The 26,293-nt window shown below is 37.8% G+C and overlaps 1 long non-coding RNA gene across 3 annotated transcripts in view; it reads left to right on the plus strand.

The window, feature by feature from the left end:
• The window catches only part of LOC147917295 (uncharacterized), a 94,323-nt gene that overhangs the window by 58,344 nt on the left and 9,686 nt on the right, over positions 1 to 26,293 (plus strand). Inside the window, exons 5-7 of one of the 3 annotated variants that reach the window (XR_015551979.1) lie at positions 2,664 to 2,831; positions 4,288 to 4,484; positions 5,520 to 6,142. The exons of the other annotated variants lie outside the window; for them this stretch is intronic. This is a non-coding gene — a long non-coding RNA (uncharacterized LOC147917295). Of the gene's footprint in view, positions 1 to 2,663; positions 2,832 to 4,287; positions 4,485 to 5,519; positions 6,143 to 26,293 lie in introns of those variants that run through there. 3 annotated transcript variants of the gene reach the window in all.

Below are 26,293 nucleotides of genomic sequence, written 5' to 3' on the forward strand. Positions count from 1 at the left end.
GATCCACTATACAACATTGTGACTATAGTTAACAATATTGTATTGTGTACTTGACATTTGCTAAAAGGGAAGATATTAAGTGTTCTCATTACCATCACCACAACAACCGAAGGATGGTAACTATGTGAGGTGATGAATATGTTAGTTAGCTTGAGTGTGGTGATTATTTCACAAGGTAGATGTATGTTAAATCATCAAGTTGTACACCTTCAATATATGAAATTTCAAATTATCAATTATACCTCAGTAAAACTGGGAACAAAAAAGAAAAGAAAATGGGGCAGTAAGTGATGAGCTGTCACTGGAAGGAAAATTCTAAAGCTGTGAGGAGCATAATTAATTAAAGGACTTTGTAACTTGCTCTTGACCCACATTTTCAATTGCAGAGAGTTAGTAAACCAGAACTAGAAATCTCCAAAGAATGAAGTGGAATAGACAGAAGCTTAGCTTATAAATAGAACAGAGGTAATGAAAAATTAATTTAGAAGTTTAAAAATATCTGTTGTAGTGGCTGATAAGAAGAGGTCCACTATTTTCTACATGTCCTTGAATTTATCTCTCTGTTCTGAGCACCTTGAAGTTATTCTTCCCTTGTCCTGCAACACTTTCCGCCATTGACGGAAACTGGTGAGAGAAAGTAGAGGAAAGAAATTAGGGAGCTCTCAGAAACCAGCCGTCATATGAGTCTGATAACTGAAAGTGAGCACTCAAAGTAGAGGATACTGAAATGGTCCTGTTTCTTTTTTGTCTCCTGGCATACATTCTCCTTCTTCTCATAAAACATTCTGGTTTCCCATTGAGGATTTGTCCTTCCCTGGCCATGGCCTGGCCATGTGACATTTGCTGGCTCAATCAGATTTGCACCTGGGAATTTAAATCTGGAGTAGAAATATCAGCCAGGAACTAGTTTTCCCAGCTGCTGAGCCGTGAAGAGATAATCATTACATTTTCCTATGTATATTCTCAGAAATGCCCTAATTCTTCATCTTTTCTGAGGCAAAATAATTTCTTTGAGTCTATGAGCTACCAAATGCAGACAGAGCTGGAGTCTCAAGGTTGAGGAGTGTTAATCTCTCACTGCCAGGAGGATCCACCTAGTGAAGTGAGGCATACCTGGGAAACGTCTGTGGGCTGATGGAGACGTGTTCAAGCAGATGTATTTTCAGGGCCTTGTAATGTCCTTTATGGCAATAGCACTTTTATTCTAATTAATATGTGATCTATCACTGAAGAAAAAGTTTCTTAGTATACTTTTCACTGAAAAATTGGATCTGGTTACTATTGTTCCACAATAGAGCAAATTCAGTGAAATAAGCTTCTGGATTTTGGCTACTGAACTACTCTTTTTTCTATTCACTCATTGTCATTCAATAAACATTTACAGAGTATATACTGTGTATAACACACTGTGCTCTGGGCTAATCGTGCTTCTTTCTGGCACATTTGTATATGACTAAAATGATCAGTTTTTGCTAAGAGACTTGACTATCTGTCATTTCAGAAAGATAAGGATCCATGAAGTTTTTAAAGACTTTTAAGAGATTGTGGTTCTGTAAAACAACTGCCCTTGTTAACAGTTCCTAAATACAGTCTAGTATTGAACCTCATAAGATTTCAAAAGATTCTCCTATTAACTAGCCTTAATTCTTCTCCTAAAATCCACTTATGCCTCCTCCCCCATCATTGCATCCATGGAATAGCCGATTCCTTACAATAATCCTTCATTTAGTTAATAGTGTTAATGAAAAATCCTTTATATAGTTAAGGCAGTTACTAAGTCACTTTTCAGCCTTTTTCTTCTTCAGGCTTAATAATCTAATTATGTCAACCTTTACACCGTAATTAAACTAAAGATTGCTCTAGAAGAGTTTAATCACATTTCTGAAATATCCCCCAATCAAACCAGGTGCCTGGCAAGGAGAACTGTGGTTAGTGGCCTTGTAAAGCTTAAGAGGTTTCATATTGTGTGCTATTCTGTGCTATAAACTTCCGTCTGGCAGAGACCTGAGGAAACAAGCAAAGAAAACGGTTACAACCACTGGCTCTCAGTGGGGCTCGACACTTGAGTGAACTACCCAAAAAAGTATGAATCATACCCCATTGATTAAAAAAATCCTAAGCACAAGATACTCAGTGTTTTTGCAATAATGTGCTAGAAAATCAACTTGCAAATCAAACAAGGTTGAATCTGATGCCTGCCCAGTGAATCTGAAACTGCCTAGAACAACCTTAGAATTACTAGGCTAAGTGATCTAATGTATACTTCCCTATCTCATGTCTTCTGCCCTCTGCTGGGGATGGGGTGGTGGTCGTGGTCCAATTGCTGCATTACCTTACTACCTTGCCAAGAGTCAAGGTATATGCTTGCCATTAGTATCTCTTTGGCTATAATTGTTCTACACTTTTTAAAACAACTCATATCTTACCTTTAAAACAGCGGACATATTTTAACACATTCTGTAGTTATTTTAGACAAAATATATGTTCCAAATAACTTCACGTCCATCAGCCCTCTTTCACTATTTTTTTTAATTTCTTCTTCTGACTGCTATCTAAACCTTCAAATAGAGAAGAAGGAAAGTATTCTGGTGGTCCCATGCTTCCTTACCTTCCGACAGGAACCTGAAATTTCAATCAGAAACTATGTGATTTCTCTGTTTCAGGTCTTTCTAGTGCTACTGTCCTAATAATTGGATGTCCTGAGGGCCGAGATGAGGATGAACCAAGAGAAATGCCCAGGGTTCAACATTTAAGGAGGCACTCATTATCAAAGTGCAAGTGCCAACTCTGAATGCCTCCTAGCCTGGGCCCTCCTGATTTTTCCCAATGAGGTATGCAGTAGGCATTCAGACACATTAGAATGTGGTTGGAGGAGGAGATCACACTTTTGCTGCAGTCCTGGAGCGGTTTGACCCATATATCAGTGGAATAAGAATTCTGTGGATCTAGGAGAGGGATCCTGTGTATCAGCTTTCTGTGGCTAAATCAAGTTCTCTATTCTGGTCCTGATTTTTTCTCCTCTTTCCACTTGTGCTGATGTTGTAGACTGAATTGCATTCCCTCAAAATTCAGGTTGAAGCACTAACCCCCAATACATCAGAATGTGACTCTTTTTGGACGTAGAGCCTTTAAAGATCTAAGATTAAGTGAGGTCATATGGGTGGGCCCTAATCGAATATGACTGGTGTCCTTATTAGAACAGGGAGAGACACCAGGAATGTGTGTACACAGAGGAAAGGCCATGTGAGGAAGCAGCAAGACAGTGACCATCTGGAGCCAAGGAGAGGTCTCAGGAGAAACCAAACCTATCGACACTTTGATCTCAGACTTCCAGCTTCCAGAACTGTGAGAAAATAAATTTCTGTTATTTAAGCCACCCAGTCTGTGGTATTTTGTTATGGTAGCCCTTGCAAATACAGGTGATCATATGGCCAATGCTATGCCAGGAAAGTCCTAGTATATGAAAAGTTTCCCTTCCTAGCCTGACTATGACCTTCTAGGGTACTCATACATGAACACTTAGTTTTTATCATTTTATTCTTTACTCTTTAACTTCAGAGAAGCTATTCTTGGGTTAAGAAATCCCTTTATGGGTTATAATTAGAATTTGAGGCCAAGCCAAGAAAGACCCCTAGAGGCTTCTCTTTGCTCTAGGAATAGAATTGTAAATTTTAATGGACCAGCTCAATGTTCTTTAAGTTTCCCTGCTGTCATTGCCTAGAGTAGAAAAAAAAATTCTTGAATGGTGGACTGTGACTTTCTTTCTTTTTTTTTTTTTTGTGAGGAAGATTAGCCCTGAGCTAACATTCATGCCAATCCTCCTCTTTTTGCTGAGGAAGAACAGCCCTGAGCTAACATCTATTGCCAATCCTCCTCCTTTTTTCCCCCTTCTTCTCCCCAAAGCCCCAGTAGATAGTTGTATGTCGTAGTTGCACATCCTGCTAGTTGCTGTATGTGGGATGCGGCCTCAGCATGGCCGGACAAGTGGTGCGTTGGTGCATGCACCTGGGCCACCAGTAGCGGAGCACACACTTAACCGCTAAGCCACGGGGCTGGCCCCCGGACTGTGCCTTTCTTAAAAACAAAAAGCTGGCTAATTTCCATAATGTACATTTAATGATTTGGAACCATTTATTTGTCTTCCCAATTCTTTCACTTAGTTTAAGGTTAGACCACATCTGTTCTCGTCCTGCTTACACACACACACGAGCACACACAATATATATAAACTCCAATATCAATAAATCAAAATGTTTAAGAGTGGACCAAAAGAATGTTTTTTTCCAGGTGACAAAGAAAACCCTTAATAATTTGTCAGGATTTTGGTGGTGTTGAGAACCAGTAATGTATGAAGAAACCCTATGACTGGAGTCCTACGATTGATTCCACCACCAACTGGCTCAAGTATCCACATCTACAGAAGGAGAGGGTGTTGAACTAGATCATCTCTAAAATTCTATCATGGAAGGTTTCTATAACAAAAGGTAAAGAAAAATAATTGGAAAACTAAGATTGTATGTTCAAATACTACCTTGTTGGCCACATTCTGTGAACCTCCACTTTCTCCTAGCTGAGTGAAAAAAGTCAAAGTGAATCTCTTTCTGATCTAGCAACTATATCCCAACCATATCTCCAGGTAATCTATATTCAGCATTTGGAATTTACACCTTAAGCCAAGGTTTTCAAAGCCGATACCTATAGGTCAGGAAGGAGGCTGGGTGGGGGCAGTGGTGAGCTGAAGAGCAGAGCACATACACTGTCTAAAGGGTGCACCCACGATTCTGCCCTATATGATATGGCTGCCATGTAAGGTGATGGGATCCATGGTTGCCAGATCTTTGGATTTTCTAAGAGAAGCCAGACATCCGAATTTTAATATCACGTCTCCTAATTTAAAAATGTTGGCAACCAATAAAATTTTTTTTGAAACTGTGTGTAGGGCAAGTAGACATGTCTGCCATCATTCTTTAATATTCCCATAATTCTCACAGTAGGAGCTATGCAAACATTCCCTGGCACTGGGTTGGTGGTGTCCACCTCTGTGGGAAGTCTGCAACAGTGGTTTAAGAACTGTTCCCTCAGAGCCCGGCAGATCCTCAGGCCTCCTTATATATATGTCTTATTATTTTTGACTTGGTCTAAAATTTCATTTGAACAAATGGTTGTTTCCATAAATATATGTAAAGTATTTAAAACAGTACTGGCCACATAGCAAGCACTATTTAAGTGTTAGCTACTATTATTAGTAAAGAGTTTGTAAGGAATTCTGTAGGAATCATGAGTTAATGCCCTAATTATTCTACCATGTTGTTCTGAAGAAAGACAATCCTTCAATTTCATGAAATTCAAATGCATTTTAAAGCATCTTTAAAGTTTTTATGATATTCAGAAATAGCTATACTTTATGTAAGGCTTTAATGTGCAAAAATCCGAAGAGAGCCTTTGCTAGTTTGCAACCTCTCTTTTGCTATTTTTGCTTTTAGTTAAAAAAAAACTTTACAGTTTCATTTTTTGTCTAGGTTACCCACAGCTGGGCTAACTGGGGAGATTTTACCTCTGGATCTGCGAGTACAAATACTTCCATCAATATTCTGTTTCCCAAAGGTGTGCTAATTCTCGTGAATAATCACAACTATGATGGCAAAGTTTTAGAGATTACAACTGGATCATTTCTCTGCAATTGCTGTAAAGAAAGTCTGTGTTAGAAGCTTCTTAACTTGATGATCCGCTTGCCTTCTGGCTGCCGAACTACCTTTCCAGTGTTGCACTCCAGCAATGAGGAGTATTTCACTTTCTTCCTTTGCTTACATCATTACCTGTTCCCAGAATGCCTCTCGTCTCCCTTGATTGTCAAAAGCTTTTCCATCTTACAATGCTGGTTTCAAATTCCGCCTCCTCCAGGAAGCTTTTCTTGCTCCTTCAAGATTATAATTACCCTACACCAGCTCTGACATTTTCTTCCTTTGAGAACTCTTAGCTCTTTATTCTTTTATCTTTGAAGGTACTCATCAAATTCTTATTATGCACATTTGCGTACTTTTTATAGCTCCCTACTAGATTTTCCTCTTCATGAGGGTGTGTAGACATTTTGTGATGCAGTATTGTATATATAATTAAATCAGGAATGTCCCTGTGTCTTGGCTTAGAGGTAAGGACTCTTGGTCTCTTTTTTACTCTCGGATGTTAAGCTCTTCTGTAACCAGTGGTTGCAGTAGCACCTCCTAAATTTTCCTTCAATCACATTTAAGCTGAACAATCAAATGGTGTTAGGGTGAGCCATTTTCTCTTAATTTTTTTCCATAGATAGTACCTTTTCTTGGCTCTATAACATTCCATATTCTCAGTGATATCTTGAGTTCTTGGTTATCTTAGAAGTTTTATAGATTCCTTTTGGGATGGGGGTAAATTTAGATTATGAAGTCTACCACTTTTTAACATTGCCATAATTTCCCACAAAATGCTATGTAACCTTGATATTCACTTTGCTTAGGCATTTGGGAGAACCTGTATATTGTTACCTGATCATCAAGTGACTTTCCAATGCTGTCTCCGGTGGCCACTGAAGGCTCACAGATGACACATGGGGACAAGCATCTCCAAAGCCAGCATTAATGTCATGGTGACCTGGGTCTTCTCTTTTCCACGACTCAGGTGCTCATACATTCTTGTTTCTCTGGAATAGAACCTAGATGTGCCTGTTGTCACTGCGTAACTATTAATAGTGACCCCTTGCACCCTCAAAAGTATCTTGGTTTAGATAATAAATTATATAGTACCTCTACTCATAATAGCCCTCTATTTATTATGGGATGTCAGTTAATACAGTATTGAAGACCTATAAATTGAGAGGGGATCAGGAACTAAATTGGAATAAAGAGAAGATTTCCTCCTTAGAGATGAGACCTCTTTCTTCTTGAGTTCAGCATATTTAATAAGTTTCTGCAAGCAGAGTGAGTCCTTATCTTCACAAGGTAACACTGATGACTCCACAGGGCTATGACAATGTGCGTGTGTATGCTGGGTGTGTGGTGGCTATAGAGGTGGGTCCTGTTACTGGTAATATACAGAGTCTTTGATCCTCTTTCATAATGGGGTTGGCACAATTAATAACTGCGGTAGCCAGGGAACCCAAAGGCTTTGGTAGCCTGCTTTGGTGACAGTGGGGAATGCCTGAATTGATCATTGGGGCAGAAGGGACATCTTCACAAACTTTTTGCCTTCTGGTAGATCCCTGAATTCAACCAGGGGATCTGGGTGTTCCCTTTCAGGTGAATCCTCTAGTTGGCCTTGCTCAGATTACCTTATAAACAACAAGATTCACATGCCCATGTTTTTTTCGAGCTTTATTATATAATATTTTAAATGCACTTATCCTTCCAATCCCCTTGTGAGCTACAGCCTCATCTTTGAGATTTGGAGATTACGCTGTTTCTCTGGGCCATGCGTTGACAGTGCTATGCAGCCAGAGTTGGAGACAAAATTCAGTAAGTTTGAAAAGAGACAGAGAATTTATAATAAAAGAAAAAACCACATGTCAGAAGACTTACATTGGAGTTTGACTACAAAAGCTCGTAAGTCAAGAGACTTTTCTCAGATTTCTGTTTTATTCTTAACTCCCATTTCCACTTCCACTCACGCAGCAGATTCTCAACCATGTTACCTGCACACAAACTGATCTAACTCATCAGCTTAGGAACATGATAACCCTGGATACGATTTAGGGGCTAATGGAAACATTATGGAAAAATTAAAGTCATCAATGAAATTTCCTGAATAGATTCTGCAGCTCAGTGGTTAAAAGCGTGAGCCCTGTAACTAGGCTGCACGGGGTCAAGTCCCTGTCCCCCTGCTTACTAGCTGTGTGGTCCATGCCAAGTTCCTGTTGTCTCTAAACCTCAGGCCACCCATCTGAAAAATAGAGATGATGATGATGATAGTGTCTACTTTACAGGGTTGTCGGGAAGTGTGTGTAAGATGATGCATGCTGAGAACTCAGCATTGTGTCTGGCACTTATGAATGACCAGGTATTTGTGTTAACCTTGTGTTTCTGATGCTTTGACATCTGGGGTACTGCTGACCCTGGAGAGACTGCTCCTCCCAGGGCTAGCCAAATCCTAGAGATAGTAAATGACTCACCTGCGAGGGCACCTTTCATATGTGCGGACTAACCAATCCAGAACGCACATCCCCACCACCTCCTCTATTTGTTCTCACTCTCAGGGCCACTATTCCCCTGCCTTAATCATCCCAGGGTCAGGTATCAGACAATTAGAGACAACCCTTATGCCCCAGAGCCCACTGAAATTATTCAAACTAGCTAATCCTAAGCCTGCTTTCCCTGCCTCACCAATGCCATCCCATGGGCACTGCACTCAAGGCTCTTGCCCACATTTTCTCCTTGCTCCCTCTGCCTCCTGACGTACTCTGATGCTTCCCTCTGTGGCCCCTGTGTGTCAGCGGCGTGCCTCCTCCTCTTGGGAACTATGAGTAACAAGCTGTCGTTTCAATAGCAATTGTTTCCTGATCTGTTGGCCTCTCCATACCTGAAATAATAATAAAATACACATTTTAAGACAGTATTTTTAGACAACAATTATTGCTATTATTATGTTAAGTTAGGAAAGGACTTAAAACTGATGCATTAACCCTGTAGTAAACCCATAGAAATGCTTAATCACTAATGTTTTCGTATAGATATTTTCTCAAGACAGAAAAAAAACCAAATTTTGGAGTTTTGCTTAGAAAATCAGAGGACTTAGAAGCCAGGAGATTTGAACTGTAGATTTAAACCTATCACTACATTTTACTTGAATAAGTTTCTCAGTCTCTTGGTATCACAGATTTCTTGCTTTTAAAACAAATAAATAACACAATCAGGTTGATAAAAACATGATTGTTAGAATGGTAAAATGAGAATGTATAGGAAAGTGTTTTGAAAATACAAGATGGGAAATATTATGTTACAAAGGGAAATCAGTGACCTAATTTGACAAAGAATAAAGAGCCATCCTATTTCCAGCAATACAGAAATGTTGTATATCTCAATCATTTTATGCAAGAAAAATAATGAGGCAAAGCTAATGTAGAGACTACATCTGGGGAAATACATGCTAAACTATAAATGAACAATGCATATGATGAATTATGCATAGTTTTAAATTAGTTAATGAAATAGATTCATATTAAATGCTAATGAAGGATTTCTGGTCTTAGTTTTTGCATTTGATGCTGAAGTAAATCACTGTGCTGGAATTCCTACTGACAGTCATGGCAGTGTAAATCTCTCCATGTGGCCTGTTCAACGTGTACTCCCTAATGAGGAAGGAGGAAGGAGAGCGTTGGAAGTGTTGCAATACTGGAATACGGAAGTGAGGCTATGAGTGGATAAAACTAAAATGTGGAGAAAGAGCATAGCATGTAGGCATTTGCTTACGAATGAACATTTTTAGTGAAGTCATTTACAGTTCAGTGTCCACATGGCCTTAGAGTTGGGGCTCTGTTTCCTCTTTGACTGAGCTGATCTCTTCTAGCCAATTTCCCCATTTGTTCTAACTTTTTTGTTGTTTCTTTAGTCATCTAGCATTTTGCCTTGAATTGTTTCCTATTTTCCTTGCTCTGTGGCCAGTTAGCTCAGCTGGTGGTAATGAGGTCAACAGTCAATCCTGGAGGCAGCAGGGAGGGTCATTTGTCATTTGGCAATGTGTTTTCCATGGCTGGAGTGAGCTTTCATACTTATCTGCAAGAATAGTGGCCATTTTTTGTGTGTGTGAGTACCTACTACATATCAGGTGCTTCACATGCATTCTCTGATTGAATCCTCACCATTCCTCTTTGAGCTGAGTGTTTATCAGGAGACCTGGGCTCCGGGAGGACGGAGGATTTGGCCAAGGTTTCATACCTCGTAAGTGACCAAGCTAGAAAGTGAGATCAGAGCTCTCTCATTCTGAAATTTGTACTCTTAACCAGTGATTACTTCTCAGATGTTTACCTGGCCGTGGGGAGACATGGGCAAGAATAGAAATATATGCCTCAGAAACACTTATGACCACTGGGAAAAACTCCAAGCATCTTGACTATTTGTGGCTTCATCTTTAGATGTGAAAGACGGCATGTTCACATTTGGCTGCATGTATTTGTGCCTGGATCTCTTTCTTGACCTTTCTAGAGGTTAAAAACAACCAAATGACTAAACAAACAACTGCTAATCCTAGTAAATCCTGTGACGGGATTGAATACCTCAAACACACCAGACTTTTTCTTGCTACTGTTGGAGTATTATTTACCTCTTCAGGGATGCATACTTTTCTCATCCCCAAACCTGGACACAGGTCATAGACTGGGAAACAATGTGGTTGTGTCTTTGGATCCTCTGCTACCTGCTTCAAGATTAGGTTACATTTCTTTACCTAATCTTCTGACTGAAGTGGTGACCCGCAAGTGGGAATTCCTATGCACCGACTTTCTGACCCACTCATTTGGCAGTTAACATTTAAGGGAGGGTGTTGCTGGCTAACCATTCCTGTCAGTACACTGGGTCTTGTGAACCCTTTGAGGACAGAGCCATGCCATGTTCCTTTTATATCATGTTTGGTGCTCAGTAAATACTGTTACTCAGGTCCACCTGACATCCAATGGGCAGATCTGGGGAGTTTTGCAAATTCACCAATCGAAGTGTGTCTAAGTGCTAATTTGATGTAGATAACAAATTTCAGTTTATGGTAAACTTAAACCTATTCCATAGCAACATTGCATGAGTAACTGAAACTGAAGAAGCTGTCTATACTTGTAGCTCAGTGAACTACAAAATCCTTCATTCTAGTCAAGGAAGCCTATCACAATTGAATGGAAGCATAAAGAAGAATTCAAGCTCTGATGATTACAAAATCTCAAACTGCTTAGCTCCTTCTGTCTTCTTTGTCCTAATGTGCATTCCTTCCCTCATGTGTCCTGCGGTGTTAAGCTTCTTAGGGATTAAGCAAAGTATGTTTCTTTGCAAGTACTTGGGAGTATGATAGTCTCAAAATCCATGTTTAACATGTACCTAATCCTCTCAGTTCTTTGATGTTTGTATGTACACAAGCAGAAGGAAAACATAGCTTATCGAAGGAGTAAATGATTTGATTTTCCACTTTCCCTCCTTCAGTGTGAAGAAATCAGGCACAGGATTTTTGAAGATTATGCTAGAAGCCAAATGAAAGCCAAAAGACTATCATTAAAAATTACAATAATCCAAATTATAATAATCAAGTAGTTCCCCATTAGATCAATGAATTCAGGGACAGGTCTACCTCAAATTGTTATCCTGTTGTTAAATTTCCCTTGAATTCAGCATATGGAAGTAGATTATTTTTCATAGAGTTTTCTGAATGAGCCTTGGTACGATAGAAGCTAGTTTTTCCTCCTTGTTTATTACTTATGATGTCTGTGTATTTTTCTGTCTCAATCTTTCATAAATACCTACTAACTGATTCCCCACTGTACTCTGGCAAAAGTATATAATTAAAGTGATTTAAAAAAATTAGTGGACAGAGCACTGACTATACCCCAGTTTTTTGTTACCTTCTCATGTCCTTCAGTTATAAATCTACTTCCCATGCACTATTACTGGAATTATACATCGAGAAAGTTTATGAGTTCATTTTAGAGTGATTTCCTTAAGATATTCTAGTAGAAACTTCTGAAAACATGCCTCTGAACATAATGTTTTTACACAGCATGTGTATTATTAATTTTTGAAAATGCAACCTCCGAAACCTATTACGTTTGTCACACTGTGACGGAAACATTTACTGCTGGAAATGGTGTTTAGGCCATAAAGGCAAGCAGCCTCAGAAGCCTTGCCATTATCATTACCTTATCTGTACATACATTCTCTCCTGCCAGCCACCAGCTTTCATCAGGTTAGGAAGTACACGACAAGGCAATGACAACATTAACTTGGCAAACGTTCATTTTGGGAGTTGGCATTTTGTTTGATCCCTTCCCTACTGCCTTAGCCAGCTCGGGCTGCCATAACAAAATGCCATAGACTGGGAGGATTAAACAACTGAAATTTATTTCTCATAGTTCTGGACGCTGGGAAGTCCAAGATCAAGGTGCCATCTGATTTGGGTCCCCAGTGAGGGCTCTATCCCTGGCTTGCAGATGGCCAACTTCTTGCTGTGTCCTCACGTTGGGGAAAGAGAGAGAGAGAGAGCAAGTTCTCTTGTGCCTTTTCTTATTAGGGCACTAATCCCTCATCTAAACCTAATTTCCTCCCAAAGCCCCATCACGTTACCGTCACATTAGGGGTTAGGGCTTCAACATACGAATTTGGAAGGGACACAATTCAGTTCATAGCATGTACTCTATTAAAGCCATCATGGAGGCCTAATCTTTCAAGGAAACGTGAATGTGAACTCAGCTTTGACCTTCCTTCCAGGCCTGGCCTCCTCAAGTCTTTTCAGTTAATCAGGCCTCCATCCTACTATACACCTCGCTCGTCTCTACCTATGCTCAGGCTTCCCTCCGCTGGCCTTTTCCCCTGCCCCATCATGCGGCATATGTCCAAATTCTGTCATTCAACATAGGTCTCAAATGCCACTCTTTCTGAGAAGCATTGTCTTCTTCTCACCATCAGAAATCATTTACTCACACTCTGATGTCCCTGGCTCCTTTAGTCTGTACCCTTGAGGCACCTGCCACTCTAAAGTGTGTGTTACCTACCTGAGGTTTGCCTTCCGTTTTAACAGTACCTGGATTTGTTTTAATGAGGTATGGTAAGACACACAGACACAGAAATGATCATCATGAAGGAAGAAGTTTCTATTATATTCACAGTCCCCTGGAAGCAGGAGGCATGGCATACCAAGCAGGGCCACGTGGGGAAGCACGGAGGAGAGATGAGCAGGTGGAGAGAGAGAGGACTAGTGGGCTAAGTCCTGATCGTGGTTTCCACAGGAAGAAAGAAGTGAGGCAGGGCAAGCAGGTGTAGGATTGGGTAATTTGAATAATTTTTGTGGGTTCTGGGCTATAGGGTCTATATAGTTGTCTGGTCTCTGGTCCTGGAGTGATTAGGGCAGGGGGATAGTGGCCCTTTTATGAAAGCACCCCCCCCCCAAAAAAAAGAGGTGGTTGGAGGTATGAGGTCTGGATTGGTTGGTTTGCATTACAAAGGTGCTCTGGAAGGCAAGCCCTTTTATTATCTCTAGGAATTAGCTAGCCCAGGGAGGCCGGTCCCTCCTGGGTCAGCAGGGGCCCAGACATCAGAGCATCAGAAATACAGAAAGTAAGAAAACATAGTTAATATACCTTTGTTTGTTAGAAATCTTTCTTAAATAACTCAATTAACAGAGGTGCTTACTGGGAAATCAGGAATGAGCCTCTGAAACCTTAAGTAAAATGAAAACGTCAGGCTTCAGTTAGAGGAGGGCTGAGGAGGCTGGGATTGGAAGGTTGTTGAAAGATATTCTCAGATCTGTGTTCTTTTGCTCTCTGCGCCCCCTTCTCTCTCACTCTGTCACTTCTCTTCCCACTTCTCATGGACGGCCGTGCCCTCTACTCTAGATTTTTCTCTTCCTTGTAGCTCTTCCCTACTTGTCTCTCTTTCTTCTCATAGTTTCCATATAAATTCCCCCTCTGATCCCTCATGGCCCTATTCTAGTTGTATCTTCTCTTGATACAACCTTTCAGCTTTCTTCAGCTGCTGCCAACCCACTGATTTTCTCTGTATCAGGTGATTTGTGTTCCTAGGAGAGGACTGTGTTTGGCTTCACAACCCCGTAGAGCAAAATTTATGGTACTCGGTGGACCAGGCAGGTTCCCTCAGAAGAGGTGATGGGTATGGCAGGACCATGATTAATTAATGTGTGTGATGGGTGTTGAGTTTAAGAAGGGGAAAAGACATGGACCTTCACCCTCAAGAAGCTCCCAATCAGAAAGAGGGGAGATGGTCCATATGAACAATGTAATTCAAGTGAAAAAGCTCTGTGCAAAACAGCAAATTGATATATGGATAACCTTCCTTTACTTGTAATGATAATAATAAAAATAACAATAATATCTAACAGGTACATATTATTTATTAAATGCCAGGAAATTGTTCCAAGTACTTTGCATCTGTATTCTCATTTAATCCTCAAAATGACCCTGTCAGGGAGGTTTTATTAATGTAATCATTTTACAGATGATAAACCTAAGGCACAGAGAAGTTAAGTAATTTGCCCAAAGACACACAGATAGTGTCAGAGCTGAGATTCAAACCAAGGAATTCTGAGACAACTCTCTATGCTGATAACCACTATACTATAATTCCGCTGTAAATGGACAATATGTTCCATATGTTTCTGGTGTGACATATCAGACTTTATATGAGAATAACTAAATGCCTGTACATTAAGCAATTCAGTAGTACCTGCAAATCATTTTACTTGATATGTAACTTATCTGAATATTAGTAAAGTTATTACTGCTGACAAATGACTTTAGTCTAAGGAAAGAATACACATGTATAAGGATGCAGAGATGATGTGGTTCATATGCTTGGTTGACATTTTTAGACACATTCATAGCTTTCAGGGAATGAACGTTTGGGAAAATACACAAAGTTTTCCTGGTGACTCAAGCTTACTCTTCCCCAGGAAGGCTGAGAGCTACCATATAAACAAGATTCACTTGCTTCTTGTTGGGAAACAACATAGCCTTCCATGGGGAAAATGTTACATTGACATGTAATAGAAAAATTTCATTTAGTGAGATTTTGCTGAACCAGTCACAATCTCAACCCTATCTAGTTCAAACAAAAGAACTCCCTCCAGCATTCAACCCAAACAACCAGATGGTGGACTAGTATGTTCTATACACGTTGCTACTCAAGTATGTTTTCCAACATCTTGGCTGCCAGGGGATGCTGTTGAAAGCGTAAAATATGTCATTGATAATTTGTCACTCTGCCCTACTAATGACAGAAACTGTAATTATCAAAATGATTAAAAAATTGTCTAAGCAATAGCTGTCAACCCAGAAATTTTGAAGTGCATCTTTGCAATGGAACAAGCATAAGGATGGCAAGTGGAGTGTGAACTCTTCTAGATCTTAGTAGGTACCCCTTTAGCTACACAGAGGCCATACAATTTCCACTGACGGCTTGTAAGAAGAGCTCTGTGAGTTCAGTGCCTTTCCTACATGGGCATATATGGGAAAAAAAGACAAGGCTTCCATCAACGTTTTACAGTATTTTAGAAGTATACATTTTCATTGCTGTATTTTCTTTTTTTATTATTATTTGTATGCATGTCCCAAATCTAATATACAGAGAGAAATTATTCATTGAAAACAGAATTATATTCATTTTGTTGAACTAAGATGTAATATGACCTTTTAGAAGAAAACAGACCCCATCCCATGTGTCCTTTGATTCATGTATAAAATGAATTCAATTGTGTACCCTGAACAAAGCAATAGACACATAGTCAGCTTAAGAAATACACTGAGTTGAAAGATTTACAAACAGAAAGCAACCCAAGAAAAGATAAAATGTTGACTATGCAGTTCAGAAGCTGGGTCAAGAAAGAGGAAATAAAAGAAAAATGATATACATTTATGATAGAAAACAAAGAACTAAAAATCCCCATCTTGAAAGTCAACTCCATAATATAGCGAAATTGATAACAGTCTACTTGCTGTAATCCACAATTCTTTAGTGATATTTTAGTATATTCCAGAGAAATCATTGAGAGCTGCTGTGCATGCAATTCTACTTCAGCTCCTTCCCAACTGGCAAAATTTCTCTCTGTTATTTATGACTTTGATGATAATCTTAACAAAAACCACAACTAAACCCAAATAACATACTCGCCTGGGTATAAGGCATACAAACTGCAAATAAACATATTTGGTAAGATATTACTATCTTGCATCAGAAGTACATGTTAAAATATTACGGCACTGCCCCTTTGAAAAGGAAGTTGGTTTTGTTACTTTATTTACCTATTAGGTTTTATTGCAGGCCATATATTTTGACAGTTCTGTATAGTGGAAGTGTATTCTGATGCCACTTAGGACTGCAGAGTGGTGTTAAATTCTCAGATAATGGAATAAAACTGCTTGGAAAACATGTGTTTAAGTCAAGTATGGTTTGTCCAGTTTGGTCTAGAAGTGACTTTGCCTCAAAAGGAAATAGTGCAATTCCATGAAAGAGTAATGATTTTTAAAAATGAGAAGTGCAGTTAAAAACATGGCTTTTACCTTTTAGAGAGAAAGTGTGGCAGGCCGTGAGAGAACTCAAAGGCTGGACAGTAGTCATTCTTTTGCAAAAAACGCAGGAGGTGAGCAGAGAGTGGGCTGCAGGGAAGGGCTTCCTTGTTTTCCTCAGGCCTCCTCCTGGGCAGTCTACCAAAGTTCTTTGAAGTTTCTTCCTCTCAGATCTCAGACCACCAGGTGGTAGCATCCAATACAAACCTCAAGAGCTTCCAAGGAGGGGATTCCTGTCTAACTTCTCTGTGGACTCTACCATTCCAGCAGGCTGCTCAGGGGAGAGAAAGTAGGCCCTGGGTACTTGTATCACTGCCTCCCTTATCAACTCCTGTTCTTTTTCTCATCGAGTCCTCATGAGCTTTATATTTGGACTCTTTGTCCTGGTTTTTTGATCTTTCAAATCATGCAACAATGAAGTTATCGCCCTTGGTCCTTTAGTCAGCTCTCTCTTCTCAAACCTGATCTACAGAGTGTGACTACAGAGTCCTAGTCTTAGTCATATTATGAAATGAAAGGTCATTTTTAGCATACCAAGTTCTTGTCCCTTGCTCTAAAAAATTTTCCTCTCCAGTATTAAACTCTTGCTCTAAAATTTAACAGTTGTGCAATTTTCATGAACTTGTGAAAGCCATATATGTTATCACTTACTGACAAGCAGTGATGACTATATTAGAACAAGTTGAAATTAATTTAAAAATAAATTTATTTGGCAATGAATATATTAATGTGATACAAGTGACTGAGTTTGCTAATAATTATTCTTGATTTACAGGCATGGAAATTCTTTTCAAAGACTCTTGAGAAGGGAGTGATACAGTGATGAAGAGATGAACTCCTGAAGTTTACTCTGGAAAGCTTCTATTTTTGAAACCATATCCAGATTATCAGCACTTTGAAAAATATCATATGAGTTAAAGTAAATTGGCATGGTTAAAACAGAAAAAAGATCATCAATAGATAAAATTTTGAATACAATTTGAAAATATGACTAATAGTTTATGTTCCAGACATATTTGACTTACTCTGGTTACTGTCTTGGCCATTGGAGTACTGATGTAGGAAGGAGTGATGTAAGTATTTCCAGCTCAGAAAATATTTATGGTATGGTTGTGTTATAATTATATTGGCAAAAACTTGTCTTTAGATATATAGTTCACCTGACTGAAGCCTTAGTAATCTCTACTGTAGGTTGATGATCTTGAGAGGCATTTGGCAGTTGAACGTGGCATGGTTAGGTAAAGGCTAGGCTGTGTCTTACTTGAATGTTGTGTGTACAGTGTAGACCTTAATGGCAAGCAGAGATCTCCCATGGGGTGTTCATGACAGGGTAACACATTGGTAAAAATTGGAGAGATGCTCCCTTAGCATAGTCTGCTGAGGAGACTCCTTGTGCTCTCAGCAGCTCAGGAGAAAATAAACTAGTGGGCAAAGCAAAAAAGAAATCAAGAAAATGATATTAAAAATATAAAATTTCCATGCTACACTGCTTCAGCTAAGCCTCCAGAATGACTCATATCAGGTGGCACAGATGAAGCACATCATGGTGTTCTACAAAAAGAAGCTATCCAAGTGTATAGTGTCACACACTGGGAAAACTTGACCACCTTAAATTGTGACGTAGAGCATGGGATATTCCTTCCTTTACCAAAATTTGATTGCCTGTTGTTGGGGGAGTCCAACCTATAAGGTCTCTCTCCTCTCTCACACAGAGTTGGAGGATGGGCTTAACTTTTGCCTCTGGCTTCCTCTGTAGACCAAGAAGGTTAGTAAAAGTCCAATGGTGATGTAAAAGTGGTTCTGGAATTTTCAGAGTACATAGGTCAAGGAAGACCACTGTGAAAAGACAATATTTGAATGAGAGATAAATGTAGTGTATTCCCAGACAAGTCATGGGAATATCTGAGGGCAAAGCATGCCATGCAGTAGGACCAGTAGGACAATGGTTTTGAGGCAGGCATATGTCTGGTATATTTGAGCAATTGTGAGGACAGCATAGCAGGTGGGGAGTGAGGGACATGGATAATGGTTGGAAATTACTTGAGGAGTAGCTGGGTGCAAGATGGTGTAGACCATGATAAGGACAAAGAGTTTTATTGAAAAGCCTACTCTTTTACACTGATCTGCGGTGCTTCTTGTGTTCTATGTTGAGTCCATATGTGTAAGTCTGTTTCTGGGCTTAATCTGTTCTACTTCGCTGTTTGTCTATTCTTGTGTTAATACCACATTGTTTTAACTATTTTGGCTTTAAAATAAATCTTGATATTTGATATTACAAATATTCCTATCATGTTATCTTTCTTCAAGGGTGTCTTGAAAATACTGCACTTTCGTGCAGTAGTTTTAAAACTAACTCATCAAGATCAGCAACTATGACAATAACAATAAAAATTGACTGGGACTTGGTTGGGAATAAATTGAAACTATAAATTGATTTGAGAAGAATTGAAATCCTTAAAATAGTGAGTCTTTCAATCCATAAATATTGTACCTCTCACAATTTATTAAGGTCTTCTTTAATGTCTCTGAGTAAAGTTTTGTAAGTTTCCTTGCAGAGGTCTTACATGTTGTTTTGCTGTCTTTATTATTAGACATAATGTATTTTATACTATTATAAATGGTATCTCTTTATATTTCTTGTTAATAAATAGAAACAAAATTTATTTTTGTAAACTCATTTTATATCTATAATCTCAATAAATTCATTAAATCAAAAAATTTATTTGTAGAATTTGGAAATTCTACATATACAAAACATCACCCAAAATTAATGAGGCTATTGTTCCTTCTTATCTAATCTCTATGCCTTTCATTTCCTTTTATTCCATTACTGACCTGGATAGAAACTCCAGTGTGATATCCTCATCTTGAACATACAAGAGAAATATTTTAAATATTTAATCATAAAGTATGATATATAGTTTTTCTATAAATAGATATCCTTTATCAGAATAAGCAACTGGCTCTATTCTTAGTTTGAGCGGAGGTTTTTTTTTTCTTTTACTAGCATATTCATTATAATTTTGAATTTTACCACTTTTTTGTCACATCTATTGAGATGATAACATAATTTTCTCTTTAATCAAATAATTATTATTTGACTTTCTAATGTTTAAACACCTTGTCTTCTTGTCATACAATTTGGTTATGATGTATGATCCTTTTTCTATATTGTCAAATTTCATTTCCTATTTTTTGTTTTTAAGATTTTTTTCATGTGTGTTCATAGATGAAAATGGCAAGTAATTTTACTTTCTCACTTTTTCCTTGTTGGATTTTAATTTCAAGGTTATGATGGTCTTGTAAAATGAGTTTGGGAATATTATCTCATTTTTTGTTTTCTGATAGATTATGGAAGACAGGAAATGTTTTTATCCATTAAATTTTGGAAGAATTTTCAGTGAAGCCTTGTGAAACTACAGATTTCTTTGTAAAAAGAGTTTATTAAAAAAACCAAAAAACTTCTTTAATCGTTACAGGATAATTAAGGATTTTGCTTTCTCTCTCTCCACCTTCTCTCTCTTTTGAGTTTTCGTAAGCTTTTTAAAGAAAATCGTCTATTTCATTTAAAGTCCAAATTTATTATCATAAAGTTAGAAAATATCCCATATCATTTTTTTTTTTTGTGAGGAAGATCAGCCCTGAGCTAACATCCATGCTAATCCTCCTCTTTTTGCTGAGGAAGACCAGCTCTGAGCTAACATCTATTGCCAATCCTCCTCCTTTTTTTTTCCCCCAAAGCCCCAGTAGATAGTTGTATGTCATAGTTGCACATACTTCTAGTTGCTGTATGTGGGTCGCGGCCTCAGCATGGCCGGAGAAGCGGTGTGTAGGTGTGTGCCCGGATCTGAACCTGGGCCACCAGTAGTGGAGCCTAAGCCACGGGGCCGGCCCCTCATTTTAATGCCTGTAGTATCAAGAGTGATAATCCCTTTTTCATTCCTGATATTGGTTTATTTGTGTCTTTTCTCTTTTTTCATGATCACTCCTCCCAAATTTTATGTTATAATTATTTTTAATTAACCACTTTTTTCTTTACTATTCTCTTCTATTGTATATTTGTTTTCTATTGTTTATTCTCTTTTTTATAATCAACATTTCCTTTATTCTATATTTTTTGAAGTTATTTTGCTGTTCTTTTATTCACCTTCTTGAGATAAATACTTAACTCTTTTAATTTCCAGACTTCCTTTATTTCTCATATATTCATTTAAGACTGTAAATTTTTTTCTAAGTATTGCTTCAACTTCATCTCAAAATTAGGTTCAAATTATTTTCTGTTTACTGTTATGATTTATTTTTGACTTATGATTTACTTGTGAATAGTTTTCTTAATGTCCAAATATGTAGAGATTTTCTAGCTGTCTGTATGATTTTAGTCCTTTGAAATTTGCTGAATTTTGCTTTATAACAATATTGTTGGTTGTTAATTTAAAAAACTGTTTCACACATGCTTATAACCAATATTTATTCCACAAGGGTCTCTATGTATCCTTATGACCCATAATTATGACCCATAATTAGGTCAATTATGTTTTTTATTTTTGTTTCTCTTATATCCTTACTTTTTTTCTTTCTTTCTTTCCTATGGGTTGTTGAGAATTTTGTGTTAAAATCCTGATTGTGATTGTGGATTTGTCTATTTCTCTTTGTAGGTCTGTCAGTTTAACTTTATATATTTTGAGGATATATATTCCTCTATCATTAGGAATAAGCAGATTTATAATTGTTATATCTTCCTGGTGAACTGAACGTTTTATAATTATTGATACAGGTACACACATTTTTTTTATCCAACTTATTAATCTTTGTTATTTAACTGCAACATTTATATTGACTATAATTACTGAATATATTTGAAATTAAATCAAGCATCCTATTTTGTGTTCTCCAATTGTACATATATATATATACATATTGTACACACATATATATTTCATTGGTTCCCTGTTGGTAGATTGATTATTTATCATTTCACTTTTTTTTGCTGCAGTAGTTCGTGTCATACACTCAATTTTTATTATTTTAGCAGTTATACTAAATTTACAACATGCATTCTTAACTTATCAAAGTCAAGGTTAATCTATATCTTTATCCTCCTCCTGGAGAATACAAGCACATTTTTATCCAGTGTCCAGGCCTTTAGGGGGTTCCAGCTTAAGGCAGAGTGGATATCCTGACATTCCCCACCTTGAGCAGACTCTAGGTCATTATTTTTGCCCTTGTAACTTGATGATGCTGCCTAACTGCAGCCCAAATTGGCAGATTTATGCAAATGCCCTCAAGGCAAAAGCAGCTTAAATCCTTTTAGAATTCTGCTTCCCTCTCTGGGTTTATGCTTCCTTCCAGAATTTGTCCCGACAGTTCTTTACTATCTGGGCAGCTTTTCAAAGCTTTTAAGGCATATTTAAAAATGCATTATTTAGTGATTTTAGTTGACTTCTTTAGGAGAAAAGTTGGTACAAATAATGTATTTCATTAGAATGAAAAAGGAAGACTTTTTTTATATGTACATATTAAAGGTAGTAACCTTTTGTTAGTAACCTTTATTTGTGGTTTCTTTTTGAATTTTTATTTAACTTTTTCTTTGAGGATTCTGCCTTTCCACATGTGCTTACAAAGGTTATTCCACTCTGTGATCAGATATTTATTTACATTTTCTTCTAACTTGTTACATTTTATTTTTTTATACTAAATCTTTAATTCACCTCTATTCTTTGGTATAAGGTGTGTCCTGTGCAACAAAATGGATTCCTTTTCCCAAATAGCCCTAAAAATCTTACCAGAATATTTTGTTGAAATTATCTTCTGATATTCTATTAACTTGGAATACCTCCTTAATTTTATGTATTATTTTATTCCATTGATATAAAGGTCTATACTTGTATTAGTAGTGCTTTAAACTAAATATGTTATAGCTCTAAATATATTATAGCATATTTTAATCTCTTTAAGGCCAGTCTCCATTTATTCTTCTTTTTGTAAAAATCAGTATGAGTACTTTAAAATCTGCAACTTCAAAATACTAATTTAATAAGAAATGATAATAGCATGTTTATTTCATAATTAGGATACAAAATAATGCCCTTGGCTCATTTGTACTTACAGGAAGTGAAAACATTAATAACACTTTTCAGTGCCTGTAATTTAGGGTATATTATTAGCTGATTGCTCTAAATATTGTTGGCCTAAGGCAGACTGGAGGCACATATCGAAGCATACACGTTTATGAAATGCATACACTTCACTCATTTGTTCTAAGTATCCTAAAACAAAAGCATAAAGAAATAAGATCCATAACTTTCTCACTGTTTGGATGTGTAAAAAGAGAAAAAACATGGGTTAGATAAACAATTTTAGACAAATTTCTTATACAATTACAAGAACAAGTAAAGAAGACTTCTGTCATCTATTTTTAAGTTCAACAATAGAATACATTTCCTGGATTCTTGGTTATTTTCAGAAAATCTGATGTACCACTCAAAGAACATGTTTATTTTGTAATGGTCAATAAAAGAATATTAGAAGAAAAAAGTCTAATATACATATTTTAAAAAATCCATTGACTGATTTTTGACAAGAGGTTAATTAATAAATCTATCAATGTTTAGATGATTAAAAAAGATGCATTCTTTTTATTCAGACTGACAATTCTGACAATATAATATATACTCTTTTTCGGATATACTAAAGCATAGCATAGAACCTATTGTTTATAATAATCTTTAATTCAAGAGCAATGTGTTTCCAGTTGCTTTAGATGTTCTTTGATCAAAAAAGGGTTCTAGTGGGGGCCAGCCCGGTGGCGCAAGCGGTTAAGTGCTTGGGGTTTGCCGGTTCGGATCCCAGGCGCGTACCAATGCATCGCTTGGCAAGCCGTGCTGTGGCGGCGTCCCATATAAAGTGGAGGAAGATGGGCATGGATGTCAGCCCACAGCCAGTCTTCCTCAGCAAAAAGAGGAGGATTGACAGATGTTAGCTCAGGGCCGATCTTCCTCACAAAAAATAAAAAGGATTCTAGGAAATATTATGATGGATGTGTAGCTAAGCTTACACATCATTGTTTAAAAAACCCTCCATTAGGTTGTCTACGTTTAGTCTCATATTTTCAATAAATATAAGAGCTCTATTAGGAAAGTCAGAAATCCTCCCCCTTGTTGTTAAATTTATATGCCAAGTTTTTAGGAGAGTTATTTAAAGAAAATCTTCTGCACTGACCCGGCAGTGAATGCACTGGTTTCTGTGGAGAAATGAGACAGTGATCTGAGGAAGAATTTTTCATCAAGGATCAGCATATTCATTATTTGTGACAACCAGAACTTCTAAGAAAATGTGTTTCAACAGTGAGGTAAAGATTACGTATAAAAGAATAAGAAAACCTAAATTGTTGTCTTGTAGATCAGAAGGCATCTTTATTATTATTATTGTGAAGCTTAACACTATTTGTGCCACTTGAAAAAATTCACAAATACATGTCACTGGTTATATCTTATGAAGTGTGGAACAAAATAATAGTTTTAAAGTGCGAGTTAAAAACATTCTATGAAAATTTGTAAAAAAAAAAAATTTCTTGAGAGATCAATGTCTTAATTTTTATATCTAGGATAAGAACTCATTTTGAGGAAATATATGCTGCACCACACATTTGTATATATTTGAAGTAATCAAAAGTGAGGCAAATACAGGACAGAAGAAACTCTGATGTCAAGTAAAATAATAAGAAAATATATAACCACAATTTAAACTGTTCACTTTTTTTTTTTTTTTTTTTGGTGAGGAAGATTGGCCCTGAGCTAACATCCATGCCAATCCTCCTCCATTTTGTATGTGGGTTGCCTTCACAGCATGGCTTGGTGAGTGGTGTATGTCCGTGTCTGGGATCCGAACCCGTGAACCCAGGCCACCGAAGCAGAGCACGCCGAACCCAACCACTACACCATTGGGCTGGTCCCTGAGCTATTCACTTTTTAATCACACAGAATCTTCTTGACATCAAATTTTTTCTTTTGAACAATATTGTCTTTGCTTTTCTGATGTACCTTTGTCAGAAAACTTGTTCTTAATTAATTTTTAAGAGATCTCAATGACCTAATGCAGCTTACAAAGGACCAATGTGGAGACCTATCCAGGAAGCATCCTCAGGTTCCCAGAGCTTCAGGGAAGTAGTTTATAAGCTGGAGAAGATCATTTTATCATCCACCCTTCCTGGTGCTGTATTCCTTTATTCTTTCCCTGTGGGCTGGCATTACGGACATTCACTACCTCTCTATGGAGGGTGTCACACTCTCACATAGCCACAATGTGAGTGTGAGTCATCTCACACTCTAAAAGATCTAAAAAGGCAATTTTGAAGTAACGAAACCTAGTTGATGTTGAAGGAAATGGTACAAGGACTCATAAAATAATGAACGAAGAGAGAGAACTGAGGTTTGGGCCATAGCACCTGTATCTTTGAACTTATCAAGTATGGCCTATGGGAATTTATTAAAAAAGAAAAGAGATGGCATCAAGAGGCATGGTCTGAGTTGACTTGATATGGAATTATAGAAAACATGCATTCATATTATAAATGAGAAAGGAACTGTACATGATAGTAATTCATAAAAAAAGTGTCGGAAAAAAGTCGAAAATCCAACACCTTGATGTTAAAAGAGATATAGTCAGTACATGAAAACCATTAGTTAGAAGCTTACACTGTTCTATACCTGATTTCAAAATATCAGGATAAATAGTAAAAAACTGTGCCCATGTGTGTGGCAAGACCTGAAATTCCGTGCACTGCCTCGATATCTTTGAGCTCATCGGCTCCAAGAGACTAGCTGTAAGTTCCCTGCTCTTGTCAGGTCCCCCCCACCCAGTGAGAAAGGCTCCCATCTGGCTAGTTTCCCTATCAGCTGGATGAGCTGCACCCCACCTGGACCTCAACCTAATGGATTCCACTCCCATGCCAGCCAGCAAAATTATTCAACAAACCCATCCCATCTTCTCGTGGGAACCAAGGGTCATCTCTTGTCACTACAAAGCCTGCCTCCCACAGCCCCTGCTGGTCTGCTCTGCTCACGAGTGCTACCCCTGTGTGGCCCTGCATGGTGTGCGGTATCTTCCTCCCCCAGGCTGTGAGTGTCTGTGACTAATAAACTGCTGTTCATGTCACTGTCCAGTATTGGGTGTTGTGCGTTTGGCCATCTCAAACATTTTAGGGCCTGGGATCCCTCTTTCACCAACAGGGTGAATGGGAGGTGATCAGATGAGCACATAGACATAAACCTCAGTGTTTCTCTTATCCTTCCCCAAACGCATGCTGGCAGCTCTTTCAGCTCTAACCAAGGTCAAATCAGGAGTTAGTCTCTTAGGAAGTTTTTGTTTTGATGCCAGTTTTTGCAATGATTTGTGCTAGGTTCTCCCAATGTGCTGCAATGGACTATTCTTTCTCTGCCTATAAAAGATAGTTCATTAAGCCCTAATCCAGTAGTCCAATAAAAAAGGAACAATAGAGACATTACAGTTGGAGAAATCATAATGCTTTTTATAATTATTCCTTGAATCCAGTCCAACCTGGTCTTGTTAGAAATCAGTTTCTGAGAAGAAAGACTACTTTTTAAAAGAATTTTTATGAACCTTTGTTAGTATGCATGGAGCAGAACTTTGTGACACTATATGAAGAAAATAAATCATTCTAATATGTTTACCAAAGCTTATAGTTACCAGTGACAATGAAAATGGGAGTTAAGTCCATAGATTAGGAGTTGCAAACTCAAATAATGACAGGAACCAGGCAGGTAATTAAATGGGTGAAGAGGGGTGGATGATGATCTAATTTTAAATGTTGGAAACTAATTAAAATGTTTTAAAAATATCGTATAAGTCAAACAAAACACATCTGTGGACCACATGTCCAAGGGTGACCCTAAAGCAACTTTCGAAATCCTACTCATTCTTCAAGGCCTGCATTGTATGCCTGCTTTTCCAAGAATCCTGTTACAGCAGAGGCAGCCCAGGCTCATCCTGACCTTCTTGGAGCTTTTATTGAACTAATAATCAGAATTACACACTATAGCACCT

Source organism: Ceratotherium simum, chromosome 4, assembly GCF_057802395.1.
Source record: "Ceratotherium simum simum isolate JZ-2026a chromosome 4, ASM5780239v1, whole genome shotgun sequence".
NCBI classification, from domain to species: domain Eukaryota; kingdom Metazoa; phylum Chordata; class Mammalia; order Perissodactyla; family Rhinocerotidae; genus Ceratotherium; species Ceratotherium simum.